The 22,394-nt window shown below is 50.2% G+C and overlaps 1 protein-coding gene across 4 annotated transcripts in view; it reads right to left on the reverse strand.

Moving 5' to 3' along the window:
- The window catches only part of PKNOX2 (PBX/knotted 1 homeobox 2), a 304,311-nt gene that overhangs the window by 173,634 nt on the left and 108,283 nt on the right, over positions 1-22,394 (reverse strand). For all 4 annotated transcript variants that reach the window (XM_080816842.1, XM_080816843.1, XM_080816844.1 and 1 more), the window contains one exon: positions 11,749-11,818. The gene's annotated coding sequence lies outside the window, so the exon portion shown is untranslated. The remainder of the gene's footprint in view (positions 1-11,748; positions 11,819-22,394) is intronic.

Genomic DNA, 22,394 nt, shown 5'->3' on the forward strand with positions numbered 1-22,394 from the left:
GAGATCCCATATCCTGAGGCCAGGTTGGGGAGGGAGAATGCTTACCAGAATTGCAAATACAAGCAACAGGGGCTTGCTCTCGGACTGAACACCCTGGAAACTAGAGAGTGAGGCCTACTGCCAGGCCAGCCTCCCATCGGACATGCCACTGGTCTGTCCAAAAAACCAAAGGCTAATGGGAGAGAAAGCCGGTCTCGTAACAGGCATTCTCTTCCGTTAGGGATGGACAGAGCTTGAGCTGGCCTACAGGCGAGCCAGAACAGGTGACTCCTAGGGCCCGTGCTCAGCCTAGGATGCCACCTTCTGGACTCTTAAACCCTGGAGAGCGAGGCACCTCTAGGAAAGATGTAACTAGGATACAGTGTGATAAAGAATCACAAAAAGGGGCCCAAGGTGCACCAGGAGCTCAAGGATGATAAGCCCTAACCAGGATGCAGTCCCATACTCATCACCAAGACACTGACTTCTAACCAGGTAAATGAAGGGGATGGAGAGCGTTCGAGGCAAGGAGAACCTCACGTGTAGAAGCAGAAAGCAGGAACCCTTGGGGCTCTGGGGGGAGACAAGGAGCCTTGGGAGTCACTCTTAGGCAGACTCTGGTCTGCCTAGAGCTGGCTACCACACACAGTCGGTGCTTAATAAATGTATGTAGATGGTAAATTGTCATCTCTAGGAAGTAAAGGCTGGGATAAGCAATTCATTCTCATAAAGCCCCAGGCAGGGCCACATGCTGAGATGCATTTATTAAAGTCTTTTGATGAGAGAGGGAGGGAAGAAAAGAGAAGAGGGAGGAGGAAGAGCTGGGATGGGGGCTGCCTATCAACATCCTGACAGAACCACCCGCCCGCCACCCCACCCTTTTATATCCAGGAGCAGGCACAGGGTCTCAGAAGGAAAGCAGACAGGAGCCATGGAAAAGAAAGGAAATCTAGCAGTAATGTCCTAAGCCCCAAAGCAGGGTCACGCATGCTTATGTCTCCTTTGGTTTTCCCAATGACCCTGTAAGATGGGGTTTTTATTACTCTGTAACAGATAGGCAAACTAAGGCTAAGTAAAACATGTTTGGTGGAGGAAGTGGGAGCTCGTATCTGTTGGATACTATTCTTTCAGATGCTTCCCAGACCACAGAATGGACAGAGCAAAGGGAAGACAGAGCCGGACACCGGGTGGTCATTTGCAGCGTTAGGTCCTTGCCTAGGTCTTGCCTCCCCAAGTTCTGCTGGCCCCTAGATGTCCCTAGGTGAAACCCTAGAAGTTGGTAAGAAACCACCCCAGGACCCAGGCTGAAGATGGCTAGCGGCCCTCTAGGACCTGGAAGGTTCTCTGTTAAGGCAGTTCGGACGGATCCTTAGTAGATACATCCACAGCAGCCTCCCATCCCCTTCTCACCCCGGTTCCTTGCTCCAGCCTTGACTTACGTTTTGCATCCAGAAAGCAGCACCTGCCCTCTGAAGTCCCCTGGCCTGGGGAGCCAGGCCCTGACACAGTTTCCCTCTCAGGAGCTGGGAGCCCCGGGTTCCATCCATTGCAGCCTCTACCACAAAACCTTCAGTGGCCTTAGGCGAGTGTTAACTCTTTTTGAGCCTCAGTTTCCCCACTCAGTACTGAGGAACTCACTGATCTCTAGGGTCCTTGAACATCCCATGGGCCTCTTTCTCACTCCCCAGATTTCCATATTTCCTCCCTGCCCCATTCGATAAAAGCCAGGAGTCCCTTCCCTCAGGTGAGTTACCTGCAGGCTCGTCATAGGCCCCTGGGGACCACAGGGGAGGCCATCCTATCATAAAGGGCTAGGAACCAGGAGTAGACAGACTACCACCGGGGCCTCTGCACAGCCTGGCCAGGGCATGCTGGCCACCAGATTTGGGAAGGTGGCCAGGTCCCTGATTTAGAGCCAATCCCAGCTGCCTCAACTGAGAGAGCTATCTGTGGGCAGCAGAAAGCACAGTCTTCTGGGCTCTGGTGACCACGCGTTCGCTGCTCCCTTTTCTAGCTGGGGAACAATGGTGTGTTGCTTCACCTCTCTGATTAAGCCCGGCTCCCTGATTTGTGCTCTTCTGAGAGGACTTGTCTTAGAGGGTTGGTAGCAGGGTTACAACGGATAATGCATGAGAAACACCGAGGGCAGTGCCTGTCACACAGCAGAAACTATTCTTCTTAAGTGCCCCCAACATTCTTATGACAGCAGGACTCCCGAAGTACTTGACAATCATGGGAATCACATGGTGAGGAAGAGAGCTGCCACCCACACTCAGCCAGTCACCAAGGCTGAGCAGTTTCATGATGAAAAAACCCCCCTTCCAGCAGGAAAGCTCACCCCGCCCCCCAGGGAGAGACCCAGGTGGGTCACTTGAATGTGATACACTTTTTTTTTTTTAAATTGGGTTTAAAGTTATAAAACAACAGCAGGGAACTCCTCCTGCCTCTGCAGGTACTTGGGCCCAGGTGGGGATCAGGGGCATTAATTAAACTCACTCAACCTCCCCCACAAGACCGGTGGTCCCACGTCCCCAAAGCTTCTCTCTGTGCGGTCTCCTGCACCAGAAAGTGGCTCCTCCTCACGTCCCAAGCCTGGAAAAGGATCCACCTTGTGGACCAACCTCACAGGCACCCTCAGACAAGCCCCCCCCCGCCCGAGATGCCCACCCCAACCTAGCCTAATTCAGTCCTAAGTATTCCTAAGGTGCATTCCAATTTCCCGCTGTAATAAATGGCACAGAATGCAAATGGACGTGGATGTGGGACACAGATGTTTGCACTAATTTAATTGAGGGAACACCTTGGATTAAACACTTTGCAAAACACTCACAAATAGGTTCAGTGCATTCGGTAATGAAAAACCTCCCAGCCCCCTGGCACTTTGCTGCGGCTGCCTGGGGCTCCAGGAGCACGGCTGGGAGTGGGAGGGTGTGGGGGAGAAGCCCAGAGCAGGGTGGAGACAAGATGCCTCCAAACACAGGGAGAGAGGCAAAGGAGCCAGTTCCTAGGAGGGCTTCCAACAGATTTTCCACCAGCTGGGGCTGACTCCACCAAGAGAAAGAATCTGGAAGGGCTGAGCGGGGCGGTAGGCAGCACCTGCCTCCCCATGTGGGTAACCACTCACCTGTAGGGGTCAGCAACAGGCAGGTGCCTCCCTGTCCTAAGGACTCAGCGCCAACCTAGAGGTCTCACTGCCCAGCTGGCTTATGACCAGTCACCCACCTGTGGAGGACTGAGGTCCCCAGGCCCAGTAACCCCATGGAAGATCAGCCTATTTGATCTTTTGGGCATGAGGGTGGGTAGAAAATATCTTTCAGAAATTGGGGTTTATTTGCAAGGCAGTGCTCATTTCTCTGAAGCTTCTTCCTCGCCTTCCCCTACAGATTAGGGGACTTCAAAAACTCAAACCCTGTACATCTACCAATCTCCAATCGTTCCCTTCACTTTGCACCACCCATCTGTTCACCCCCTTAGCTCCGAGCCTGCAGAGAAGAGTGAGGCTCCTTGGCCCTGGAGGAGCGTGCTGTGGCCTGGGGCGCGGGGCTGGGCGGAGAGCAGGGGGGCGTGGCAGACGTGCACAGGCGCAGGTGCGCTGCCATAAATGCCCTCAGGGAGGCGTACTTGGTAACCTGGGAGCCCAGGGACAGTGTGGCAGCTTGGCAGGAGAGGGTCAAAAGAAAGTGGAGAAAAGGGGAGAAGGATTCCTGGCAGAGGGAACAACGTTTGCAAAGATAATGAAGCACAGAAGTCTAGGCAATTGCAGACTCAGGAGAGACTTCCCACGTGGGTCCACTTGGGGGACAGGTGGCACAAGGGAAGATGGGCCATTTTCACCAGCCCCCGCCCCTGCCCCCGATAGTTCTTATAGTTGGGCAATCTACATCAGTTCCTATAATGATTGCTCTGTAAGTCTCAGAGTTCAAATCAGGCCAGGATGATTTTATATTCCTGAAAACAGAATCCCTAATTTTCAAACACAATGATCACTTCAAGTGTAATAACCATTATAATAATAACCTCTTATACTTGTATAGTGCTTCATAGTTTATAAACCACTTTCACATATCTCTTATAATCCTCTATCAACAGCCCTTCGAGAAAGATAGAATAGGTAGTTTCAGTATTCTGGCTTTCTGGATGAGAAAATTAATCCCAAGTTCTCAGCTACATAAATAACAGAACTAGGGTTCAAACTCAGGTCTATGTGACACCAAAATGCATGCTTGTTCATTCATTCAATCATTCAGTCATTCAGCCATTCAGCCATTCAGTGAATCATGGAGCACTGGTTGAGCACCTATTATGTACCAAGAAACACTTCAGACTCAGGGCAGGGATAGCATGGTGGGGATATTAAGATGAGTAAAAGCCTAGATGCAGAGACAGCATACTGACAGATATACCCGACCGAGAGGGAAACAGCAAGGCAAAAAGCAGAGCACTAAAACCCAGGAACCAAGAAAAACACAAAGTCACTCTTTACAAACACTGCCTCACTCATACACACACCCCCTGCTGCCTGTGTTCACACACATAACACACACATGTGATGACACACATGAAGATAAAGGAGCCATATCTTCTGGGCTGCCCCATGCTCTCTAGCATGGAATGCAGACTCCTCCACACCTGACATCCCCACCACTAGCTGGGCAACAGTTCAGACCCAGCAGCTGGAGGCATCCTATGGGGCTGAGTTTTGCCCCATCCTATAGCATGTATAAGCATTCCAGCACTGTGTAAGCCTTAGGTGTCATGGCAGCAAAGGCGTGATACACTTCTAGGCTGGCTGGCTGGCTGGGTGTTGGATAGATGAGTGAATGGATGGATGGATGGATGGATAGATGGATGGATGCTGGATGGATGGAGAGGTAGGTGGATGGATGGATGGATGGATGGGTAGATGCATGGATGGATGGATGGATGGTAGATGGATGGATGGATGGATGGATGGGTAGATGAATGCATGGATGGATGGATGGATGGGTGGGTGGGTGGATAGATGGGTGGTAGATGGATGGATGGGTAGGTGGCTGGATGGATGGATGGATACATGGATGGATGGATGGATAGATGGATGATGGATGGATGCATGGATGGATGCATGGATAGATGGATGGATGGATGGATGGATACATGGATGGATACATGGATGGTGGATGGATGCATGGATGGATGCATGGATAGATGGATGGATGGATAGGTGGATGGATAGATGGATGGTGGACTGATGGTGGATGGATGCATGGTTGGATGGATGATGGATAGATGGATGGATGGATGGGTGATGGATGAAAGGATGGTGGATGGATGAATGGTGGATGGATGGATGGGATGGGGAGGGACACTGGGAAGCACAGGAGCTTTTGCCTAGCTATAGGTAGATCCTGTTGGGGCCCTGCCAGTGGGCCCAATTACAGCTAAACCCTGCTTTGCTTTCTGATGAGGACAAATGAGTCTCAGGTCCCTCTACAAAAACAATACCCACCTCACAGAACTTATGTCAGAATGGGTGATGGGAGATGCTGACACATGAAGTGCATGACCTAGTCCACAGAGGTAATGCCTTCCCAGCCAGGAAGTAAAGATAATGGACAGGGAACTAACTCTGCAGAGACTCAGCAGAAATCAGTCTCCTGACTTCCCACCACCATCACCCAGCCTGGGGCTTTAAGGACTTCCCAGAAAATGCCTCTCCATCACACCACCCTCTTCTCCTAGCTTCATTCATTCTTTTTTTTTTTTTAAGCTTTTATTTATTTGACAGAGAGAGATCACAAGTAGGCAGAGAGGCAGACAGAGACAGAGAGAGGGGGAAGCAGGCTCCCTGCTGAGCAGAGAGTCCAATGGCGGGCTCGATCCCAGGACCCTGAGATCATGACCTGAGCCGAAGGCAGAGGTTTTAACTCACTGAGCCACCCAGGTCCCCTTCATTCATTCTTTTTTTCATTCGACCAACCTTACAGGGTGCCTATGATGGCCAGGCCTGGTTCTAGGTACTGGGATTAGGAAAAGAATAAGATTTCATCCTTAACTTGGATAGATAGACAAATAACTGTGTTTGAGGTCCTGGGATGATGAGGACACAGCAGTGTTTCACAAAAGGCAGGGAAGCTCTGGGAGGAGGTAGTCATAGAGGAGATATGTGAGCTGGGTATTACAAGAGGAACAGGGTTACCAGGTCAGGAAGATTCCAGACAGAGGACATAGCACGTGCAAAGTCTCTAGGGTATGAAGTTATACAGAGTATCTGGGGGCAACTGAGCAACTAGGCATATTGGGGGTATCAGGAGTAGGAAAGTACCTTTGTGTCTGAGTGTCTATAAGTAAAAGGGAGGAGGAAACAGCAAAGAGGGGGTAGGAGATGAAACTGGAAAAGTAGACAAGAGTTGAGCGTGGAAGCCCGTGATCAGTCAGGCCAAGTAGATTGTAGACAGTAAAGCCCCACCACGGTGTTGGAGCACAGGTGGGGCCAGTCAGATGCAACGGCATTAATTAGGTTCCCGCCAGTCAGGCACAGTGTTAGGCTCCTCCATATATAGGAGGCTCTCCTTGGCTAACTCTGATGATAAATGAATTTGACGAGGTATTTTCCTCTTTGATTCAGGCAATTATCCCTGGAGAAATGGCCAATCTGGGAGCAATCTTTCCTCTCTGAAGAGCCAGACTGGCTGGCTAAGAGCAAAAGTGGGGGAGGGCTCCCCCATGGCCGTCACCACCACCCGCAGCCACAACTACTAGGAGCCATGCTTGGAAATCCTTTACAATGTCCTGGGGATCCAGGAAGAACTTGAGAAGGGATAATGGTGGAGGTCACAGGAGCCACAGAGGAAGTAAAAATGGCGGCCTAAATCCCTTAGGCCAGACAAAGATTTATAAGCCTTCATTTCTAGTAAACAGGACAGAAAGGCAAGGTGGGTGGTGGCCACCACCTTGTCGTTCTCAAACCCTCAAACCTTCTCCAGTCCCGCTCACAGCAGGCCGGGTTCTCCCTCCCCTCCTTTCTCTTCTCCCCCTCCCTTCTTTCCTTCCTTCTCAGCTCCTCTCCAGAAAGGTTTATGGAGACGACTTCAAATAGCCCCCTCTCCTGCATAGTCACACCAACTGAAAGGAGATTTAATTAGCAAAATCTCGTTAGGCAAACGAAATTATCCGTAAGACAATACTCCTCTGGACAGGGGGTATGATTAAACAAAGCCATTAATTGAGAGAGTCGCTTTGGCAGCTCCCCGGATGCATTCATCTCTGGGCAGGCTCCACGTTGCCTCCTTGGGCCAGAGGAACAGACTCTGCGTCCTCCCCGCCGGCCCCACCCGCTCCCCACTTCATCTCCGCTCTTGCAGAGCCCCTCCAATTGGGGCTACAGACCTCGGCATCTCATCAGCGGCCAGGCTGCCGCCAGATTCCTGCTAAAGTGCCTTGATTGCATAATGTCTATTTGCATAATGTAAATTGCAATCTCCTAGCTCGGGAGGCAGGAATCACAGAACAGCCATTATTTTTTACCACTCCACAAAAATTCTACATTTAGAAAGCAGATTTGCAGCTCAGAAAGCCGTATAAATCTGAATCCGCCAGAAACGCCATTAAATCACACCAATTAAGCCGGACCAACGAAGAGCCCCTGTCACTGTTCTCTGCACACTCAAGGACTCCCCGCCCAGATGGAGGCCACGAGAAACTGGAGGCTGTGGCAGCCGGGCTGGGAGCAGGAGCTGCAAGAGGCAGGAAATTCTGTCTTATAAACCTCAACACACGCCCCCGACCCCAACCATAGGTGTCCATCAAGACGTGGAGGAGACAGGACGAGAGGCAGGTGGGAGAGTCTGAGTTATTTCCGAAAGAGGACTACCTCCATGTCAAGCTCAGCCTGTACTTTCTAATTAAGTTCTTCTTTCCAGCTTATCTCTTCACTCAGAGAAACGACCCAGTGGGCAAAGCATCCCACGACAGGCACCGAGACTACCCTGTCAAGCAGTAACAACTGTCCTGACACCAGCAAGACCCCACGTGACTGCCCCCACAACAATGATCGACCTGACCCTCACTGCCCACCTGCACGTACCCACCGACCTTTGTCCCACATTTTCCTTATATAAACCTGGATGTATTTTCAGCACTTTGGAGACAGTCTTTGTGACGTGAGCCCGCTGCTGGCCTCACTGAAATAAATCCCTTTCTTGTTTCCCCACCGCTCCTCTCTCTGCCTGTGGATTTCATCAGCAGTGAGTGGCCAGACCTGGTCTGCTTGGGACCCCCCCTGGGGCCAGTTGCTCTCCCACTCCTGCACCCCGGCTACATATCTTAAGCTCATTTGACTGGTTTCTGGTGGGCACAGACCTTCATTTCACGCAGCGGGAGAACATGTTATCAGGAAGAAGTCTGCACCCTTAGCAGAGGGAGAGGGGAGATCTAAGGTGTTTTGCACAGGGGGCAAAACATCCGTGCCTTTCAGAGCTCTTCTGTGACTTTTCCTCTCTTCTCTTCTCCCAAGTCCCTTCTGGCCAAGGGTAAGAAACCGTAGGAGAAATCCTGCTTGGACTGGGCTGGGCTGGAGTCTGAGCACTTTTTAAAAGCTGTTTCCTAGCGGTCACTGAGGACAGAGAGGTGAGTCACATGGTGCCTAGAAAGGGGCATTCCCTCGGACAAGGAGGCAAGATCCCAGCCCCCCCTCTGCCAGCCCTGCACCTGGTTACTCTTTTGCCTCTTTATTGCTCATTCAATATTCATTTGTCAAAGGGCAAGATGCTAATGTGTATTATTAAAATATCAATAGTTTATGAGTGAACTTTTATGGAGGGTACAGCTAAAGGAAAGATTCTTGACCATCCCTTGTCAGGAGCAATGGAGAGAAACAATCTTTTCCAACTCCGCTTCTTATTTATTTCCTGGGTGGAGGAATGACTGAACCATTTGGAGGAGCTATTGTGTGCCAAGAATGGCTACAGCGCTCTCACATGCTGCCTTCCCGGCGGTCCCCACAGCGGTCCTGGGAAAGGCGTACGGTCCCATCTGCCTTCAGGACGTGAGCGATCTGCAGACCAGCAGATGAGCCCGGATCATGAAGGTGCTAAGTCGGAACCCAAACTCTTGCTCTTGGATTTCAAGCCCTAACTCCCCCCTCCCCCACCAAGTTGGAGCCTTGGAAATACAAATGAGCTTTATGTTTTTATCTGTTCCTTCATGTGTCCAAATTAAACATTCCTTTCTGGGCCTAAGTTTCCAAACCCCCACACCTTTTTATCAACCAAGCCCATTTACCCTTCTCCTCCCCACTCCCTCCCTTTCCAGCATTAGCCATTCTCCGATCTCAGCCCCTCAGGAACATGAATTGGTTCTGTCTCCACTCTTTCGTTGCTTGAGTTTTGTTTCTATCCTCTTAAGTCACCACAAGGCATTCAGGCACTCAGATTCTTTGCCAAAATTCAGGCGCATCCGGGTCAAGAAAATGACAAAGGAAAGGGGGCCTGGTCCTTTAATGGTGCAGGTTCTAGTGTGTGGCCGAAGGGCAGGAAGGAGAGGAGAGGACGTGGGGTCAGATAGGAAGGGCTGCCCAGACTTCCCCAGTCCCCAACACAGCCCCAGTTGCCTCTTAAGTCCTGATCTTTGACACAAACCTCCCCCAGCTTGGGAGGTAGGCCTTTGTAACTGTCCCAGTCAAGAGAACGTGGTGGAAGAGATGCTACTTGACCTTGGCAATACGGCTCCCACCTGGCTCTTGTTCGCTTTTGGGGTGCTCGCCCTTGGTTTTCCAGTTCAAAGAAGTCTGAGCCATAGGGAGTGGTCACATGGGCCCGCGTGGCAGCCCCAGCTAATATTTCAGCCAACAGCTCGTATCAGCCCCCCAAATGATAAGTGAATGAGCCTTCAGATGATTCCAGCACCCAGGTTTTCACTTGCCTCTCCTGAGGTCTCAGCCCCAGGGGAACAGGGACAGGGCATCCCTACAGTGCCCTGTTTGAATTCCTGACTCACAAAACATGCGCATAATAAACGTTGTGAAGACACTGAGTTTTGGGGTGGCCTGTTACACAGCCGAAGTGACTGTAACACCTCTGGGATTAAATTGAATGTTTTCGGTTTCCTTCTCAAGTCCAGCCTTCCCTGGTCTTCACTCTGAGACTTCAGACTATGCCTTCCTCACCTGGTCCCAGGCCCCCTGAGGCTGCCCCCTCTCCTCTTCCTCCCTCTCCAAAACGCAGGATGCTCAAGCCTGAGGCAGCCTTGGCAAACACTCCCTTGAAAGAGCATTTGAATCTTGCCACCTCAGAATCCCAGGACCCAGAGAAGCCTGATTCTCCTTGCTCCTCACTGCGGGTCCAAGAGCGCGTCCCTGTGAGGGAGCTCGCCCTGGGTGTGGTGACCCAGAGCCAGGCATTGGTGCCCTCGGAGGCAGGGAGGGAATGTGCAGACCTATTTCCCCACACTCTCCACTCTCATTAAGGTTCACTCTCAGCTTGCTTCTCTCCTACTTGACTTGACTTATGAGGTCCCTTTAACCTCCTGTGCAAGGAGACATGATTCTCACAAAGGCCTTTCCACTGTGGCTCCCCCAGCCTCCCAGCCGCATCTCCTAGGTAGGCTTTCCCGGAACCCCTTCCTCACCCGCCCCTTCCCCAGGGCCTCCCCCGCCGGGCTCCAACCCCTCCAGATCCTGGGCTGCGGAGGAGGTGCCCTGGGAGCCGCAGCCCGTCAATCACGGAGGCGACCAGCACTGAATCGCAGGCCATTAGGCGGGAGGGCCGGCGCCCTGCTCACTCACCGGGCAGCCATTGGCAGGATGTTAGACGATCGCATGGCGGCCATTCTTATGATTTATTCAAATACTCATTACAGTCAATCTATTTTTACACAGAGGTGAAGATGTGTGCTGATAACGGTTAATCATTTATAATTCCCCGGACTGGTTGGAAGCCAATGTCCTCTCAGAGGCGTGGCGGCAGCCCAGCCTCCGGGAGCCCCAGAAGCAGGGTGGGAAGCTCTGCAGCCCAGGGCAACCCAACCTTCTGACGGACATCTGTGGAGCACAGACCAGGTGGAGGGTGCCATGGGGACAGAAAGACATGGGAATCCCAGACTGTCCTCCAGGAGCTCACATCCTCACTGGGGGGCATGTGGGAAGGTGCAGACCAGAGGGGCGCTTGGCGTGTGAGTGCGGCAAAACTCGGGGAGAGGGAGAGAAAGCACTTCTAGCTGGAGTTACCAAAGAAGGGTTCATTGAGGAGACCAGACTTGGGCTGGGTTCCTCCAGGTGGGTGGGCTTTCACCAAGTGCGGGCCAAAATGACACATAACGCTGGCGGTGGGGCCATAACTGTGCCAATGTAAAGGACGCCAGCAGCAGTGTCTCCCTTCCCCTCCCCCACACTCCCCTGGAAATAAACCAAGGTGTAACAGCACGTGTGGGCTCTGAACGAGCCCACCTCCTCTGCTCACTGCCTCCCCAGCTCAGCCCACAGATGACAGTGGCTGGGTTGGCCTTGCAAACCCAAGAGCTTCCCTCTCCGACACTCATGACACACATGACACGTCAAGTCTACCTTAATGCACAATCACTAACGTCTAATTAAGTAGGATGTCATATTACAGGGCTTCTTTGTCACATTCAGACCTAATCTAATTAGAAGTCCACCATATTTTACATTCTGACCGGCTCATTGTTGAGTATCACTCTTGCACAATGCATGGCTGTTAAAGATCAGGTTCAGGGCTGGTCCTTAACCGGTAACCTCATTGAGTCAGCATGGAAACACCGAGCACAGTTACTTACAGTTCACAGTTCCTTTTCTGGTGAGCGGCATGGAGGACAGGAAGCCTCAGAATCCTCCTCCGGACTTCACCTGTCAATGAAAGAAAGGGTTTTTATAGATGTGTATGATTCTGCTGGAAGTGAGATTTGAGGTGGGGCAGAGGGTAGCCTCAGAGTGGGTCTGCTGTGGGAGCAAAGCCAGGACTCTATTCCCACAGTGCCGAGTGGGAACGTTTCCTGATGAAGGGACTCTGGGTGCAGGATGACTATTGGTTAGGACAGCTAACCAGGACGGAGAGAGAGGATCACTCCCTCCTTATCTGCTTGGTGCCTCAATTTCCTGTGAGTTTCATCCCCTTCCCTATAGGAATCCCGGAGAAAAACAGGCTCATGGCTGCTAAGAGCCCTGAGCTGACCAAAGCAATAATCATTTACTGATGCCTCCGGTCTGATGGAGGACCCCATGCAGGGGGACGGAGCTGCGCAGCCCCCATGAAGGCTTGCAACCTATACAGGGAAGGCTGCACAACACCCGCAAACCACAAAGCCGAGGCTGTTGTTTACCGCAGGATTAAGGAAGGTCCCCACGGAGGAGAGAATGTTCAAGGAAAGGTGAAGAGTCCAAACTGGGATAAAAGGGAAAGAAGGTGCCTGGAGAAGCATAATGAGGGTAAGACTGGAAAGATAAAGAATGTGACTGCTTTTAATTCTCTTTCTGGAAGAAAGTAATAACAACAACAAGAAAAACCCAGCACGGGCACCTGGGTGGCTCAGTTAAGCATCTGTCTGCCTTTGGCTCAGGTCATGATCCCAAAGTCCTGGGATCGAGTCCACATCGGGTTCCCCACTCACCAGGGAGTCTGCTTCTCTCTCTTCCCTTCACCCTGCTTGTGCTCTCTCTTGATCTCTCTCTCTCAAATAAACAAAATCTTAAAAAAGAAAAAGAAAAACCCAGCACAAGCTTATCATGTGTCTGCTCCATGGTCTACACTGGGTGGGTGCAGCAGGAATAACACCCATGTGTGGGTCCTGGTATAGAAGTGCTGCCATGCTGTCACTGGGGAATAAGATGACCTACATAGAACAGCATCAGAGAAGATAAGACCATATGCACAGTAGTGCTGAACTGCGTGGTAGGGACTATAATACTCTCTCCACAGAGAAAGGAAGTTGGCGAGAGCTGAGGCACTCAAGGAAGTATTCAGGAGGAGGGAGAACGCGAGTGGGGCCTTGGAGACCAGACAGGCAAGGTTTGGCTGGTAGATGAGAGCAAGAGGGCATTCCAAGAAAGGGAGGAATCCAAGCAAGGATGAGGGGGAGGGGGCAGCATGGAGTGCCCTGGAGCAATGCAGAAGCTGGTCTGCCTGAGAGGGACCAAGGAGGAACCAGCACTGAGTAGGCCAGTTGGGGCCAGAGCATCAGGACTCTGAGTGAGAGGTCAGGCTTGGGCCAGAAGCTGGTAGAGCCATTTGGTTTTCCAACAAGGAAATGACACGAAGAAGAGGAGCCCCCTCACCTGCCCCAACCCTTTGGGATCTTCTTTTTAGGGCGCGTAGGTGGCTCAGTCGGTTAAGCGACAGCCTTCAGCTCAGGTCATGATCCTGAGGTCCCAGGATCAAGTCCCACATTGGACTCCCTGCTCAACAGGGAGTCTGCTTCTCCCTCTGACCCTCCCTGCTCAGGCTTGCTCTCATTCTCTCTCTCAAATAAATAAATAAAATCTTAAAAAAAAAATCTTCCTTTTAATTAAGACAGAGAGGCTTCTTGGAAGAAGAGGAATTTCAGATAGACAATTCAGGCATGGGGTATAGTGTGATGTGCTCATGGAAAGAAAATGTCCCTTTTGTTCATGATGACGTCCACCAGGCTGAGGCCCTTCCTCTGGGGCTGTCTACTGACATCTGCATGACTGAGGTTAATGGTTCAAAGAAGTTTCTCTGAGATAAGTGCAGACCCTTGGACTGCAATTCCTTGAAGACAGGACCGCATCTCATGCATCTGTGAAGCCCCAGAACCTAGCGGAGGGCCCAGGAGGTACTGGATTCTCAGTATTGTCTGTTGAATGTTCATTGGTAGACCCTGTTCCTTCCCAACAGAATCCGCAACCAGCAGCTCAGAACCAGCCATGGGTTGCCAGTGGTCGGCCATGGGCTCCAACTTAGAGTCTTGTAAACAACAGACACACTGCTACTGAGCATACGTGAACTCAATGTAAGAAGTCTCTAGACTGAATTGCATGCAGTAGCACTTTATCCCTGCTCTCTGGGATTGACTCTTGAGCCGCCAGCAACTTAGAAGAAGATATGGCCTTTTGCATATGCTGCAAAACTGGGAAGGACAGCCGCTCCTGGAGAGATGGATTCAAGAGTGTTATAAAGCTTTTAACAAGCTGCAAGAATGGGCCAAAATGAAAAAGTCCATTTTTTTCTCTACCAGTTTTTGCACAATAAGATCATGACAGCCATAAAAGAAATAATTCTGAGAATAAAGAAAGAGAGCCCACAATCCTATCATCACTCTAAACCACCAAATTACTATATCCCATGTCCACATGCAAATCCATTTTTATTTTTTACAGAATTGTAGAAAAAGGTTTGACAAGAATATATACACCAAATCCCACTCTTATATTCAAAAGTCAATTGCAAAAACACAGAATAGGGTAACCTGGTTTAAAAAAGAAAGAAAGAAAGAAAGAAAGAAAGAAAGGGAGGGAGGGAGGGAGGGAGGGAGGGAGGAAGTAAGAAAAAAAAGAAAAGAAAATGATGCAGGTGATTAGAATTTAATACAAGTTTAGGATGAGCCCAGAGTGTGTTGCTGCAAACGCGTTACATGTGATCTTAGGTTGCATTAATAGCCACACAGGGTCCAACAGAGGGATGAACAGTCCCCTCACTTCAGACTTATTGGTCCATATTGGTTTGAGATGCAGTTCAGGCATTGTATCTTAATAACCTTGACAGAGAAGAGGAGAGGGGAGCAAAGGTGACCAGTAGCTAAAAGTCCAAGCTCTGGAATCAGACTGCCCAGTTTTCTGTCCCGACTCCACTACTTACTAGTGGCACAACCATGGAAAGCTTGCTTAATGTCTCTCTGCCTCAGTTTCCCCTCTGCAAAATCGGGCTAATAAGGGTTCTAGCTCGGAAGTTTGAGTGACGATTGAACGATTCTGTAAGCTGCAAAGCACTTAGAACGGTGGCTCACACAAAATCACCACTCCCTGAACGCTAACTCTTTATCGCTATTTTGTTGTTATTTTCATTACTAGGAGGCTGTGCAGTAGAAGATATGAGAGAAGAAACAAGACGTGTGCCTTCGTTTGTCCTTCTTTAAGATTGCCTGTCCTTCTCCCACATGGTGGCCCTCCAAATATTTGAAGAAACTGAATGAAAGAGGGGCTGTGTGACTCTAGACAGTAGGATCAGGCCTAACTGCTAGATTTTAGAGGAAGTCAACCTTCAGTTCAGTGTAAGGGAGAAGTCTAGCAATGGGAACCATGCAAAAATGGGTAGGCTTCTTCGGAAGGTAGTGAGCTCCCCAGCACCTCAGGGAGACTGCACTGGGTGAGAAGCTGTCCCACAGCGTGATCTCCCAGACGTGGCTTCCCCCTTCTTTGAAATGTTAAAAAAATATCAGGAGGCTGATAGAGTTGACAAAATTACATACTAAGAAACCCTTACTCCTGTATCCGTTCACCAACATTTCATGCAGTAATTCAACCCTTCAAAGGAAGAAGAGTAAGAAGGACCATTCTTTGAACTGAATAAATAGCAGTGTGGGAAGCATTCCCTCTCCGCCGTCTCTTCTTGTCTCTATCTCTTTGTCTATCTGCTCTTCTCTCTCTCCCTCTCCCTCTCTCTCTCACAGACACACACATATGTGAACGTGCAACCTCTCCACACTGGCCTTTTCTTTCACTCATGACCACGCACCCGTGGAGAAGTCTGCGTAACTTGGCGCTGAGCCGTGGACGCAGGCTGGGGAACCACCTACGTGCCATGTATGTTAGGGCCTTCCAAAGCCAGCAGCTGGTGGGCCTGGCAGGCAAGCCGTCATGCCAAAAACCTTCACACAAACAGCCATGCCATCATGGAACCAGAATTGAAACTCAGGTCTGAAAATAAGAAGGAACTATAAATGAAATTGACCACTCGCGTTTATTAATATGAGGAAACTGGTGAAATGATGAACGAGGGAGGAGTTGTTGAAAGCTCATGTTTGTCTGGGAACAATGTAGAGAGAGGGGCAGGACAAAGCTTCCCATAGGAGGTAGCACACGCTCCAGGAAAGCTGAGCGGCATCAGGGAGCATCCCTATGTAAGCTGGGAGGGTGGAAAGAGAGGAGCCTGGGGTTTAGTGAGGATGAGTTTAACCAACAGAGCACCCCTAACAGAGAGGTGGGTTCATGCCCCTCCTCACTCCGTCATTGAGGTGCAATCTTGGACAAGGAACTTTTAATCCCTCCATGCCTCAATTTCCCCATAGGCAAAATGATAGGGTTAGACTACCAGATAATCCTTAAACCAAACTTCCATCTGACATCTACACACCTCAGAGGCTGCCCAGACTAACCCGCCAGGGAGGGCTCTAAGGCTCATGCTAAGGAGCTCAGTATCGCACCCCGGTTAAGAGTAAAGATGTGGGAGTCAGAGAGAGTTCTGGGTCCAAACCTGGGTCCATCATTTACCAAACCTTCATCTATACAAACTCAATTTTCTCATCTTTAGAAGGAGGGTAACAGTAGCATCTTTAAAAGAGCTGATGCATCTAGAGCATTTTGTGCAATGCTTGGGACATATTAATAGTAATAATAAATGAGGGCTACTGTTTTTTTAAGTGTTAAGAGTTCACGGCTGGCAGCAGCTGAATGGAAAGGGAGAAAGAGGCAAAGCAAGAAGGTTGAGGACTTCTGCACTCATCCCACTGCCCATGAAAGCGTTTCTGCCCTTGCCCTAGCCAGACCTGTGGGATGACGACAAATTATGAAAAGCCATTCTTGGACACCAAGAGTCTCTCTGAATGCTGTTCTTCTCTGAAAACCCCTCCATGGGCATATGAGCAAAACTTCTGAGAAAGACAAAACATGAATAGACCGTTCCAGGAGGAAATCCCGGAAGGACCACACGCCCATCCAGACGGTATGTCCTGGGTGTCCCACCTCATTGCCAAGTCTCCTCTCTGTTCCCCTTGTGCTCCCCTCATCACCTGACCACAGCTTGCAGCTGCTTACATTTGTTGAATGAGGTTGGCAGTCAGAGCGCGGTGGGCCCTCGCCACCAGGCTCTAAAATACGCAGTAACTGGGTAATTGAATACTGATAAAATGGCCCGGCATTAAATACTTTACTCTGAGATGCATCCCACCCGGCCGTTCCCAAAGTCTGGGAAGAACGGAGGCTCATTCCACACCTGTCTTCAGCCCCCACAGGCGCCACACAGTCCTGGCCGCCCAGTTACAGAGGAACTGGAAAAGTCCCCTGAGTCACGGTCCCCAGGCCCTGCCTGGGCCCGAGCCTCTAATCTTGGGGCTGTGCCTGGAAGTACAGGTATTGCATATAAAACCCTATAAGCAATGTGGGCACTGGTGGGCTCATCCTAGACTTTCCTAAGGAACTAGAGAACTCCAGAAGGAACTGGAGTCCTCGTGATCTGTCTACCTCAGATGGAAATGAGGCATGGGCTCCCAGGGCGGCAGGGCCCTCTGCAGAGGCAAACCCTCAGGGAATGGAGGACCCGCTCACAGGGCAACCTCCTGGCCCTGTGGCCAGGCTCCGAGGTGGGACTACACCAAGACCCACCACGACAGGCTGATTCTCTGTCAGGATCATCACTGCTCTTCTGTGCTTGGCATTGTCAGTGTTTTGCCTCAGGCCTTCTCTCTCTTCCCGGGCCCTCATTGGTCTCCTGGCCTCTAGCCTTGCCCCATTTTTGCCCACCCTCCACCTCCTCAGCAGAGGATCTTTCTGGAACTCAAATTTGATCATGGCCACGCCCCCTTAAAAACCTTCAATGAGTCTTGGCTCTCTGACAGAGGTTGCCAACTGGCCACCCTGTGTTGACTCTTGCCTGTCCGGCATTTTTATAAATTCTTTTTTGTCCTTTTTAAAGATTTTATTTATTTATTTGACAAAGACAGAGAACACTAGCAGGCAGAGAGAGAGAGAGAAAGAAGTAGGCGCCGCGCTGAGCAAGGAGCCCTATGCAGGGCTCAATCTCAGGATCCTGGGACCTGGACCTGAGCTGAAAGCAGACACTTCACCGACTGAGCCACCCAGACACCCCATGGCATTTTTATAAATTCTGTCAACATCTAAAAAGTGGGAGAGTTCACATTTTAACAATCCATGTCTCTAAGTTTTCTCCAAAGACTGGACGACCTCACAATGCCAATCCTGTCTGTCCACGTGGCAATCACCAGATGAAGCCGAGGATCAGTCACCCTTTTTAATCACGCACGGGTCCTCCTGCGTACCCCGAGAGAAGGCGAGTGTCACCCTGGAAGTCTCTCCCGTCACAGGGCACACACCCAGAGGCTGACTTACTCTGCCTACTGAAGAGTTTCGGGTTCAAGGTGACAGCACGAGGGTGGGTGGCTGATTACGTTCTCGGCTGTGCTGTGCCAGCTGGAGGGTGGAGGATGGGATTCAGGAAAATACCAGTACCACCAGGCAGGCCTGCCTCGTGTCCTTCCCTCTCACCTGGGCAACTCCACGCCCAGCCTGGGGAGAGCCGGCAAAGGTCTCAGGGCAGTTTCCCTGGAACGCCAGTGGCTACAGGGCAGGTGCTGAAGAAGCCCCACCCCGCTTTATTCCTGAGGCCCCACCCCCGGGCCCAGCCTCGCCCCACCCCAACTCAGGGGCGGCTGTACCCCCCTCCCTTTATTTCCATCCCACTGTTCCTATCAAAGCCCTAACAGCACATATTTTGTTAATTGTACAAACCTAATGGGGGAATGCATTGGCAAAAAAGGGTAATGGCCATCAGACCAGCAATAAAACAAAATTAATGGCCCATAGGAAGAAATCATGTCCACTTAATCCCGGCTCTGAAACTCTAATAGAATAATGGAATACCAACGGAGGGTTTTTTTCTCTCTATGCAGATTGCTTACACCATGTTAATCACTTGCAAAGCAGGCCACATACCACTCTGGCTCACATGACCCTCCAGGGAAAGTAGCAGACCAGAAACATTTAGTGCAAGGCTCATTACTGACAGGCACCACCGCAGCAACACCTTCCCCCTCTCCCTCCTTCCCCCAGGTGACTCTGGGACAGCCAGTATGGGGTGTCATTGAAAGCCACGAGGTGTGGCGGGCCGGAAAGCAAGACGCATAATACCTAATAATAGCAAACATTTATTGAGTGCTTACTATGTGCCAGACCCTGCGCTAGCTAAGTGCTTCCTACACATTGAATCCCTCTGCCTCATTTTCGTCCTCTGTAGCCGCACAGTCCAGCAAGGTAGCTGCTGGCCACGTGTAGCTTTCTTAATTCAAATCCTCATTAATTAAAATTACAGAAAATTTAAAACGCAGGTGTTAGCCTGACCAGCCGCATTTCAAGTGCTCGACATGTATCTAGTGGCTATTGTACTGGAAGGTTCAGAGAGAGGACATCTCCGTCATCACAGAAAGTTGTATTAGACAGCGCTGCTCTAGAATATTGAGGCCATTTCATCTTGCTCGTTTAACAGATTCAGAAGTCAAGGTGCAGGGAGGCGAGGCAAGCGGCCCAAGTTGATGCCCCTGGATTATAGATGTGCTGGGTTCAAACCCAGGTCTATCTCAGTCTAGCTCCAGAATCCCCAGCCTACCCAACAAGAACCAGCAGTTAGGGCTGCAGGGTGGCCGCCTGAGGGAAGTTAGCAGCGGAAAGGCTCTTCTGTCCTGTCTTCAGCACCCACCCACTCCTTGCCACCCCAGAGAGCAGACAGACCCCAGTGCTCCAACTGGGAGCCAGCTCTGTGGGTGTCTCAAACTAAGGTCATCTGGAGAGGTGGAGGGCTTTACAGGGCATCCAGCCCAACCTCCTTCAATTTATGAATGAAGAAACCAATGCACAGAAGAGTGAAGTGGCTTGCCCCGAGTTAAACAGCTGGTTCGCGACAGAGTTAGAACAATAATCCTGGTTTCTTTTTTTTTTTTTTTAACTTTTTTTGATTTTTATTTATTTATTGGACAGACAGAGATCACAAGTAGGCAGAGAGGCAGGCAAAGAGAGAGGGAGAAGCAGGCTCCCCGTGGAGCAGAGAGCCCGATGTGGGGCTCAATCCCAGGACCCTGAGACCATGACCCGAGCTGAAGGCAGAGGCTTTAACCCACTGAGCCACCCAGGCACCCCAATAATCCTGGTTTCTTGACCTCCAGTCCTCCCTGGCCAAGGGAGAGGACAGAGCGTTGCCCAGGGCCCCCTACGGCCACAGGTCAGAGAAGGAAGAGGTGTCTCTCCTGCCTTCCTGGAGAGTCCTGGGTCAGGTGGGAAGAGGCTGGGATGAACCTGAGGGTACTAGGCTCTGAGGAAAAGCAGGAAGGGAAGAAGGATGGGGACAGTCAGTCAGGCCTAGAAAGTGCAGTGCTTAAAAGCAGGACGTTGGGTTGCTACTACCTTTTGGAAAAATAGTATACAGTGTCTGTTACCATTAAAGATACACATAGACTTTGGCCAAGCAGCTGCAATTTGGGAATGTATTCTATGGGTAAAGTAGCAGGGCCCAAGGATAATGTGGCAGCATCTATCGTGGGAAAAAGTGAAAAACATCCTAGATGTCTACCAACAGCGGGTTTGTTGCATAAGTTGCGGTACAATTATACTGTACATAAAGGAAGCCATTGAAAGAATGCGTTAGAGCTACATCTTTTGCCATGCAAGATGGCCATAATGTTCAAAATGAGAAAAGTAAGTAGCAGAGGATGTGTGTGGAGTGGTTCCATTTTTGTAAGAACAGAGAAAACTCCAGAGTGAGTTGATCCCTTTGCTGTGTTTGTGTGAGCGTGGAGGCAGCATGGAAAGGGTGGCTGGCGTGTTCACATGGGTGCTGTGGGGGCACCAGGAATGGAGGGAAGAAGGGACACCATTTGTAGCACATCTCTGCCTGGTTTCTGGTTGCTGTGAGCACCGCCACTTTTGTAAATTTGTGAAAAGAAACTTAATAAGGGAAAAATAATTGACACAAGAAAGAAAAAGACTCTAAACCCGCCTTTCTCACTAGCTTCGTGGCCTTGGCAAGTTCCTTAATCTCACTCCATCTTGGTTTCCTTTCCTGGAGACTGATATGATACTATCATGTCATGAAGCAAGGAGACTTGTCAGAAGCGAATTTATTTATTTTATTTTATTTTTTTATTTTTTTAAAGATTTTATTTATTTATTTGACAGACAGAGATCACAAGTAGGCAGAGAGGCAGGCAGAGAGAGAGAGAGAGGAGGAAGCAGGCTCCCCGCTGAGCAGAGAGCTCGATGTGGGACTCGATCCCAGGACCCTGAGATCATGACCTGAGCCGAAGGCAGAGGCTTAACCCACTGAGCCACCCAGGCACCCCAGAAGTGAATTTAAAGCTACTTAGTCACACGGGCCTTTTTATCAATGTCAAGGGGAAAATCTGCCCCGTACATGCAGGTACTTTCAGGGTCCACTCTCCAGGGCCGTCCCAGAGCCACAGCCGCTGCTCCCGTTATGTAGCTCTCACAGTCCCTGTATTCTGCCACAGAACCATTTGAACGTGTCTCTCTGCCTACCAGACCGGAAGGGCCTTGCAGGTAGGAATAGTACTTCGCTTATTCATTCATTCATTCAATCATTCACCTGAGTTAATAATAACTTAATAATTAGGGCGCCTGGATGGCTCAGTCAGTTAAGTGTCTACTCTTGATTTTAGCCCAGGTCATGATCTTGGGGTTGTGAGACTGAGCCCCACGTTAGGTTCCCTGCTCAGTGGGGAGTCTTCTTGAGATTCTCCCTCTCCCTCTGCCCCAAACCCCCCAAATAAATACACACATCTTAAAAATAATAATAATAATAACTTAATAATTTTGTTGTTGGCACACATACCAGGCCCTGTGCCTGACACCAAAGATACAACAACGAATGAAACCAAGAAGTCCCAGCTTTCATGGAGCTCACATTCTAATGGAGGAAACAAGCAAGCTATATATGCACATATATCTGTAAGTCAAGTGGTGCTAAGCACTAAGAAGAAAAAAGGCAGCACCACAAGGGAGTAGAAGTGAGTGGGGAGGAGCGGGGGTCTTTTAGGGAGAGAGGACGGGAAGGAGCCTCCAGAGCTCCCAGAGAAAGAGCCCTCTGAGGCCTGTGCTGCAGACCCAGTGAGGCCAGTCACGGTTCAACAAATGTTAGTTTAAGAATAAAATAAAAATAGGGGTGCCTGGGTGGCTCAGTAGGTTAAAGCCTCTGTCTTCAGCTCAGGTTATGATCCCAGGGTCCTGGGATCGAGCCCCGCATCAGACTTTCTGCTCAGCAGGGAGCCTGTTTCCACTTCTCTCTCTGCCTGCCTCTCTGCCTACTTGTGATCTCTGTCTGTCAACTAAATGAATAAAATCCTTAAAAAGAAAAAAAGTATAAAATAAAAATAGACTCATGGAAGACTGGTGAATAATTAAGACCCCCTAAACACACACCTCCCTTCTGAGGATACTCCTCAAAGAACTG

Source organism: Martes martes, assembly GCF_963455335.1.
Source record: "Martes martes genome assembly, chromosome: 10".
NCBI lineage: Eukaryota > Metazoa > Chordata > Mammalia > Carnivora > Mustelidae > Martes > Martes martes.